We start from the raw sequence: 9,231 nt of genomic DNA on the forward strand, positions 1-9,231 counted from the left end.
AATAAAACAGAGCACGTTTTTCTCCCATCCTGCAGTATTATGTGGACTAGCCAGACCTTCCACCGCTTTGCAGCGTGTGGATGCTCTGTCAAAGCAAGGCTATTGGTGACGTAACAAAGCTGCTTTCAGTTACAAAAATCAACTACCATATGGTCTAGCAGGCAGGATTCCTGGTCTTCAACCAGGCGGCCTGGGTTCAATGCCAGGTATGGGAAATGAACTGTCCCTGGCAAGTTAATCATATTAATCAAAACACGTTTGATTTTATGTGCATGATATATATAAATTTCACAATTTTCATATTTGGAAACAACATTCAGTATCTAATATACTTAAATTAATGATCTATCATCACCTGTTAAAATTAGACCTAAATTTAAAAACTGGACAATAGACTAGCTTCAAACCATATAATAATAAAGATGGGAAGAGATGGGTTACCACAGAATCTTCCCAATTTAACTGTCAGCAATGTTCCTTTATCTAAATGTAAAAGGTGATGACAACAAAAAGTTTCTCTCAGTATCTAAAATGTATTCCCATGTGGTCTAGTGCCCTGGATTCCTGGTTTTTAAAGGTTAAACAGTATTTACTGCTGTTTACTGTTGCCTCAGCAAAAATGAGTCCCTCATTTTGATTCCCAGGGCAGAGCTCCCACTGCTATCATTAATTTGTAATCATAATAACTGCAGGGACAACAAATAACTACATGTTTTATCATTTTTTGGGAGTGTGGAGGTTTATTGTCTGTTCTGTTTTCACCTCTCACCTGACAGTTAAATCTGTAGAACCTGATAAATGTGTCAATTTCACAAACGTCATTAAAGCTCATTAAAACATCTCCAGTAAATAGTATTAACAAATACACCAACACTGTCTCTTGGTAAACATTAATATAATGTAGTGTATTTGAAGCTTGTTGTTTGTTGTAGAGGACAAGTGATTTGTAAATGAGACTTTTTCTCATTTAATTTATCTTCTAAGTTTACTCTCATCAATGCCTCTCTACCCAACAACAGCAGTGAAGATAAATTAGCAAACATACTTGTTAGAGAAAAAGATTTTGCAGGTTAACAGTTTGCAGATGTGGTGATAATGACACTGTGAACCCTAGTGAACCCGTTAGAACACAATATACAGTAAGCAACTACTACTGACAGCAGGTTTCACTAGTAGTAACAAAATAGGGGGGAGCAGCTTTTAACCACTATGGCATCCATCTCTGGAACCAGCTTCCAGAGAACATAGAAAACGCCCCAACTATTTCCATTTTTAATAAAAGGCTAAAGACGAAGAAGCTTTTCTCAGATTTCTCCTGTAGTTAATGCACACTGTTTCAATAATAAGTATTTTTATCTATTCATTTATCTATGTATTTTTAAATTGATTATATGCTGTTGCTTTTTTTCTAATTACTCTATTTTACTCACTCTATTGCTAAAATTGTATGTAATTCCATCTTTTTTTATTTTTTTCATTTTGTATCATGTTTTTGTGTGAAGCAATTCGCATTGCATTGCTGCCATGTATGAAATACGCTATACAAATAAATTTGCCATGGCGTTTCCACTAATTCATGGCTATAACTGTCAAATGAGTATATGTCTTTTAGTCATTTTATTTGCAAGTATCTGTTCATTTTTCTCAGTGAAGCTTCAACAGATGAGACCTTAAAGTTTTGCACCAGTTTCCATCTCACTGCTCATTTGTATTTTAGGCCCAGGTGAGGAGGAAACTGTTTTTATTCTAACCACGTCAGCAGCACCACACAGGCAGAAGGTTAGACACAAAGAAAAGGTTAGATTGAATCTAATCAAAATCATACAATGAAAAATACAGTTTGCTGTCAGAGGCACAGAGGATGAGAGAGCTCATACTCAGAGACAAGTCAAGTATTGTTTCATGTTGGAGTCAAACTGCAAAGGCCATCAGTCAAGATGAAATGCAAATGTCTTGACATCCTTACTGCATTTTTTTTTGTACACAATTCATGTAACTGCCAATTGATATCAGATCTGCTTGAGATTAGTAATTGAAACTGTGTTTATCTCAGGCAGTGTTACAAACGAAAAAATCCCAGATTTTCTCTTAACCTCTTGACTTTTACAAAACAACTCTGCACAGAGCATGAAAACATACAGTATATCAAATAGTTTAGGTACAGAAGACAGACGTTTATAAAATGTATTTTCTATCATGGATCAGTAGAACAAAAAGCATAAATATACAATTACATTTCTCAGTGAGTGCTATGTGGGCAGATGGCTGCTTTAGCACAGTGAAAGATAACAATCAGCCATCATCCACAGTGACAATCATTTTTACACAACAAGATGTTTCATCACACTAAAAAACAGAATTATTGCATAACATAATACGACTCATACTGTACATCTACCAGTCCAATTGCATAATTAATTATGGACAAATGTAATCATAATATTGATTACTGTTGGATATCTTCTGGCAAATTGGCCACTGTTCCCAGTCAGCACCATGGACAGAGGCAATGCAGCAGGCACGGTTGTGGAGACACAGCCGCATTATTCACTGCATTGAATCCTGCTGCTTTTTATTCTGCACTCCTTTGATGTATTTAAAAACTTACTTACTGTATAAACTGATTAAATCACAGCTCTTTGCATGCCTTCTGCATCATGCTGACCACTGTGGCAAAACACGGTGAAGTAAAAGTTCCTAATTTTAACAACCAGACTCAGTGGTGTAGTCTATTGCATTGTAGCGGGTATACGCTACCACATATCCATATACTGTACATATACTGTACATGTACACTGTATATATAAGAAAACACAGATGACATTTAAAATATATCAAACATATAATGGAATATAAAGCAGTAAGTAAGTAAGTAAGTAGGTAAGTAAGTAAGTAGTAAGTAAGCCAAGGGGGTTTTCACATCAGGGACCTAAGCCTGGATAACAAAAGTTGACCCCAAAGCAACGGCGAAAAAAATGAAATAGGCTACTTATAATTGTCTTAAATGTGCATTGAAGGGAGGATACTTGCGTTTGGGCCCAGTTGCTACACACACACTAAGCACTGCGCTCAGCGGGTCGATGAAAGATGAGAGAAATCTCTCAGCATGTTCTGCAGTGTTAGTTGAGTTTGCTGGTAAATTACTCAACCCCATACATGTGAAGACAAATATCTGAAGTTAATGTTCTGTCACACACTGTTGCGTATTATTGCACATTTTTAAGTGGGTATATGGAAATGCTGGAGATATCTTAGTGGGTACACTACGTGTACCTGCGTTTCACGTAGACTACACAACTAACAAGACCAGAGAGTGATCTCTCACAAAGGAGTTTGAAGAAGTCCAACATCCTCAATTTAAGCGCCATCTTTAAAGATGATGTGGAAAGATGGTCAGGGACTGAGGACAAATACATAATAACTTTTAAATTAAAGTGCCTTACATCACCTTTCTATACTATACTAGACTCACAACAAGTTGCACAAATTCATTTTAGTATAGACTTAGATGGTGTCAGTATGAGGTTCAAAGTGTAAAGACTATTTTGTTGTAATAATAGGTAAGTACGGTGGCCGACAGGGGCAAACGTATTGCAACTTAACGAAAAACACGCAAATAGACCGAACACAGGTCGACGATAACATCTTCATAAATTTGACAACACATGCACAGCATTTAGCAAACATGCTGCAAATACACTAAACCAAATACACTAACATACAGAACGAGAACAAAAATGAGCACACAAACTCTGAAAACGAAAACTTGCTGCATCCAGATTTCACAACGAAGGTTCTCCAGGCCTTTAGATGGAGCGCTAAATGGAAAAGCTTGATTTTCGACCCCATGGAGAGAGAGCGCTCTGCCCTTTTATTACCACCAGTTTAAAGACATGTCTCTGCTGATTGAGTATTGCCTTTTACCTGAGCCAATAAACTAGAGGCACACCCACCAAACGAGAGAAAATATATCTCAAACACAGACTTAATATTAATTTAATATTTACAGTCTCACTCTCTCTCTCTTATTTGCAGCATGTTTGCTAAATGCTGCCCATATGTTGTCAAATTATGAAGATGTTCTCTTAATTTGCTTTTGTTTTGTAAGTGGAGCTCTCCTATGTAGTATTATGTTACAGTATCCAATAATAGACTTTTACTGTATGTTAGGAAAAACACGACGGCTACATGAAGTGACATTTTATGATTTATGAACATTTCATTCTCTTATTTCTGTGGGACCAATTATTCTACTCACTTGGATAGATGCACACTAACACCTCCACACCCTGGAGTCTCACACACATCCGACATTAACGCTGTATGACCAAACCTTTAAGACAGAGAGACTACCACACATAACAGAGAAGAAGAAAAGAGAGGTATTATGTTGTCTTATAAAGTAACAGAATCTGCTCTTCTGTTCTTCTAAACATCAAAATGTACTTTACTTTCTTTCTTCTCCTTTTAGCTTGAGGCAGCACATGTTTCACATCAGTGTGAGCATTCCAGGGATAGAACCAAGGAAGTGATCCGCCTCCATATCTCACCGTCTCATGCAGACAACAGTGAACATCAATCTGTTTTTATGGTGACATTCAACCTCCCTGTATAAAGCACAGACATTTACCAAGCTTTCTGAGATCTCCAACCCTCACAAAATTGATCTATCAAAATGATCTAAAAACTAAAACAACACATACTACAATAAAAACCAGCCCACACTTGCCCTCTTAAATAAACTCTGACCAATCTCTACTGTATAAACAACCTTTGTGGGTGTGTGTGTGTGTGTGTGTGGTGTGTGTGTGTGTGTGTGTTGTGTGTGTGTGTGTGTGTGTGTGTGTGTGTGTGACCTTGTTGGAAACGTCACTATTAAAGGAAAGGTTAAATCTCCATTGTCATCATTTCTGGTTGAGTCAGCCAGGAAACAAAATTGAATAATCTCTAAATTTGTCTTTCTGTTGCTTCAGATGGTTTGTGGATCCATGATGTTTGTGTCTCCCCAAAGCCAGTTTATGAAGCCAGGCAATCACTTTTGTAAAATCTGCAGAGAAACAGTGTCCTATAGAGTTGGCAGACCATTAACTGCTCTCCACTTTAAGTGGACTACAGTGCATTAAAGACTTGGTAATTAGTGCTAGTATTTTAGGGCAAATAACCTTTAAAAAGAGGACACAATGTGCTGTGGAGAGGCGCTGGACACAATAACAAATGAAAGGGCCTTTTAGATTTTGTTTTTTCTATTACTACTTATTTACTGTAGAAAATATGATTATTTCAATGCAAAAATAATTGAACCCGCTTCTGTCTGGCAGGTTTATTACTTCATTTTCCAATGATCAAGTATCAGACATTTCATCAAGTGGATCTACAGCATATTGATATTCACTCCTGGAATAATGACAGCACATTACACAGCATTCTTTCCACTCTGAGCTGTGACCTTTTTGATGAAGATCATTTACAGTGAAGCTGCAGATATTTGTCTGTAAGCCAAATTACTCTTGGTGCTCTAGTTTCCTCAGATGTTGGTCTATGTCCTGAATAAAGAGCTCCTGTTTAGTTATAGTGACTCCATCCCATCAGAACCCAGCTGATTGGACTGTTTCAGTTTCATCGTTCATTGGTGCCAAGTAGAGAGAGTTTAATGACTCTCTTCACTTATAACTGTCCTTCAATATGCAGTAGATACTGTAGATAGGTAGAGGAATGGATTAATGGATGAATCAAAGGATAGATGATTGAGAGAAACGGTCAAAACCTGTCACTGGTTTAGTTCAATTGATGATCTCAAGGAAGATAAAATCAAAAACATCTAAACCAATTCTAATAGGATGAGCACAACTCTTTATTTACAAAAACAGGAGAGAGTTGTGAATGTACAGAAAATTAGACAATGCGTTTCATCTCACTGCTTTTCCATTAACTTACTGCTGAAACCAGAGAGCAAACAGTAGCAATTTCTATTCATAAATGAGGAAGGAGGGATGATCAATATGATTGGATTTAGTTTGACTCGGTGTTCTGCCGTCTGGAACAACAGCAGGAGAGGAAAATGAGCAGGTCCATCAGTTTAAAGTGATGGGCTGTGCTGTAGCAAACTACTACCTCTCAGCTTAAAATGTCATTAAACCAAAAGGACCATTTTGTAGGCTAAATGAATAAAATAATTGAATGTAAAAAAAATAAAATAACAATAACTTGTCCAGTAATTTGAAATAAATTAAACATCACTCACTTTTTGCCATAACTAAAAACAAGCATACCTTTGGCAACGCCTTTATGTATAAAGATAAACTTTTAGCATGGAAGAGACCAAGGTTGCTGAAGCTAACAAGAAACTTTGCAAAACAAGAAGCTAGAGAGTGGCCGTGTTTTTCAGAGGCCAATTATTTTGCTCCCAATTGGACAGTCAGGCTTTCCCTGCTCATACGCCTGTCCTGCATAACAATAGAAAAAAGCAGTATGGGAGGATCAAGACACACACGTTGGGGGCAACCATCTCAGGAGCTCTCTGAAACTCATGACACATGACCTTGTTATTTGCTTTCCCCTGAAGGATCATTTAAGTTTCGTTGGATCTGTTTGACCAGGCTAAAAAGGCCAAGCACGTGGTCAATAGATAAAGGCAGACATCTAGGAAATCTTAAAGGTGCCTTAGGTAGAATTGTGAAGATCCAGGATTTCGACACCTTCTCAGTCCCTACCCCCTTGAATGAATATGTGTGCCAGAGCAGTGATGACACGCAGTTAGACTCCTCCCGGCCCTGATTGGAGGATCTGAACAGGGAGAGGTGGATTTTTGCAAATCACACTACAGGCTGTATGTGCTGCCAGAAGAGCTGGATTTTTTTTTTTAATTGCATGCTTCATGCAATACTACTCAAATATGGGGTCAGTTTCATCAAAAATGACAGAAAGTTAGTTTTATAAGTATTACCTGCTGCACCTTTAATTGTTATTATATCTGTTTGCTGTAGCATGCAGGCTTTATGAATCCTTTCATTATCCAGCTGATAAACTGCAACAGTTTCATTTAGTTTTAGCTGAGGCTCCCAGAAGCTAGTCAGGTCTGTGTTGTTCTATCAAGTTTAATGTTAAATGAAGGTTGTCTCTTAACATTTCACAAACATGCTCACACTCTCACAAACAACCAATTAAAACCTATGTTTGAAGTGTGAAGAGACACCACTATCTTCTCTCTTCTGAAGTACAAGTATTATTGTTGTAAGCAACATCATATCACAGTAATTCACACATCAGGATACTAAATCAACATTAACCATTTAAAAATCCATCCTCTATTGCTCAGTGATTGATCAAAAGACTGTATATGTGTTCTCGAACATTATCAATTATTTATCATATGTTTAATATCATTATGGACTTGTCATAGAGCACAGCAACAGAAACAGCATAGAAAGTAACTAGAAAGAGTGATTATTTAAACTCTGAGCTGCATAACGCATGGCAACGTCTGGACAGTTTAATGAAGTTAAAAGGTTTCTGCTGTGAAGCCTCAGATCCATACTGTACACTGTCATGGTTAGACATCTATCAGAGCTAAAAGACAGAGAAGGGAGGAAGCGGAGACGGAGGAAGTAATAGGAGGAGGAGAAACCGATTTCAGAGATTTACAGAGAGAAAGGAGGACATGTTTCTTTGGGGCTGATATTGATGTGGAAGAGAAACACTAGATTTAGCCTATCAAGATCTTAAGACTTACCGCACACACACACACACACACACACACACACACACACACACACACACACACACACACACACACACACACACACACACACACACACACACACACACACACACACACACACACACACACACACACACACACACACACACACACACACACACACACACACACACACACACACTAAATAATAATGACCAAAGGGAGTAATGACATTGAAATAATATTTAAGGTTCAGCTTATGTTGGTGACTTCATCTCGGGTAGAAAGAGAATGACATCATTCCTTTGGAGTAATGTTCTTTATTCTTGCTGTGATGTGAATATTTATTGGGGTTACTCAGCATCCTCACTGATATTCACATTGCTTTATTCAGTAAATCTGCAGCATATTATATTAAGTATGTCATATTGTATCACTGCAATAATTTGACAATAGCATGTCCCTTTCGCCCATTCAGAAATTTACAATACAAAACAAAACTACTGATGATTGTAGCATCTTTGAATTAATGAATGATAGTAGAAACAGATTTATTCCGATGAAAATAAAGTTCTACTGAAGGCTCCCAAGGTCAAACATTCAAGTGTCACCATGAATGTTCTGACATAAGAAGATAAATAAATAATATGAAACATCCCAAAAAATAAGTGAGTTTCATATGATCAATCAACATTTAAAACATGCAGACTTTAACCTTACGGGCCCTATTTTATTGATCTAAGCGCACGACGTGAAGTGCATGGAGAAGGTGTGTGTAGGGCTTGTCCAAATCCACTTGTGCTGGTTTGACAGCGGAAAAAAAGAGTCCGTGCACCGGGCACATGGTTCAAAAGGGTTGTACTTAGTGTTTTCAGTAATTCATATGTGTGTTTTGGGCGTAACATATAATAAACCAATCAGAGTGTCATCTCCCATTCCTTTTAAAAGCCAGGCATGTTTGTACCTTGGCGCATTGCTATTATGATTGCGGATTTGCACCGTCATATTTTTATTTGTAATCTTTTGCATGTGTGTGTGCTGCTGCACTTCCTTGTGTGTGTGTAACAAGCATAGTGTGCACCCTGTGCATAAGCCTAGGCACATTTTACTAATGCACTGTTAAAATAACTTTGAAATGCTGCATCACTGACTGTAGACCAGGTTTTGTTGGTCAATATCACTTCCCGTTGCCTCAAAATAGCAATACTCCAAGAATTCACCTGAACACACCTCCCTGTAAGGCCAGCACGCCCATGGGCGCAAAGATGGGCGCAGGTGTATTCACTATTAAAACGACATGGGCGCTGGATGGGAAATTGACAACTGCGTCGGTCTTACACTAGCAAGGACATTTTCATTGGGCTTTGGGCCGCGCAGCGCCGGGTGCAAGATGGGGCCCAATGTGTCCAAGTATCTTTGAAGTAACTCTGTCTGGGTAGGGGTGTGGTGGTGTGTGTGTTTTGTGTGTGCATGTGCACGTGTGTGTGAGTGTGTGGATGTCAGTATCAACGATTGCATCAATGTGTGTGTGTGTG

At 38.0% G+C, this 9,231-nt stretch overlaps 1 protein-coding gene and 1 long non-coding RNA gene across 2 annotated transcripts in view; both read right to left on the bottom strand.

The window, feature by feature from the left end:
• The window catches only part of lsamp (limbic system associated membrane protein), a 713,356-nt gene that overhangs the window by 675,415 nt on the left and 28,710 nt on the right, over positions 1-9,231 (bottom strand). The gene's annotated exons all lie outside the window — the stretch shown is intronic.
• Positions 1-9,231, bottom strand: part of LOC116671785 (uncharacterized) — a 26,231-nt gene that overhangs the window by 1,000 nt on the left and 16,000 nt on the right. The window contains exon 2 of the long non-coding RNA XR_004327364.1: positions 7,967-7,971. This is a non-coding gene — a long non-coding RNA (uncharacterized LOC116671785). The remainder of the gene's footprint in view (positions 1-7,966; positions 7,972-9,231) is intronic.

Source organism: Etheostoma spectabile, chromosome 3 (assembly GCF_008692095.1).
Source record: "Etheostoma spectabile isolate EspeVRDwgs_2016 chromosome 3, UIUC_Espe_1.0, whole genome shotgun sequence".
NCBI classification, from domain to species: domain Eukaryota; kingdom Metazoa; phylum Chordata; class Actinopteri; order Perciformes; family Percidae; genus Etheostoma; species Etheostoma spectabile.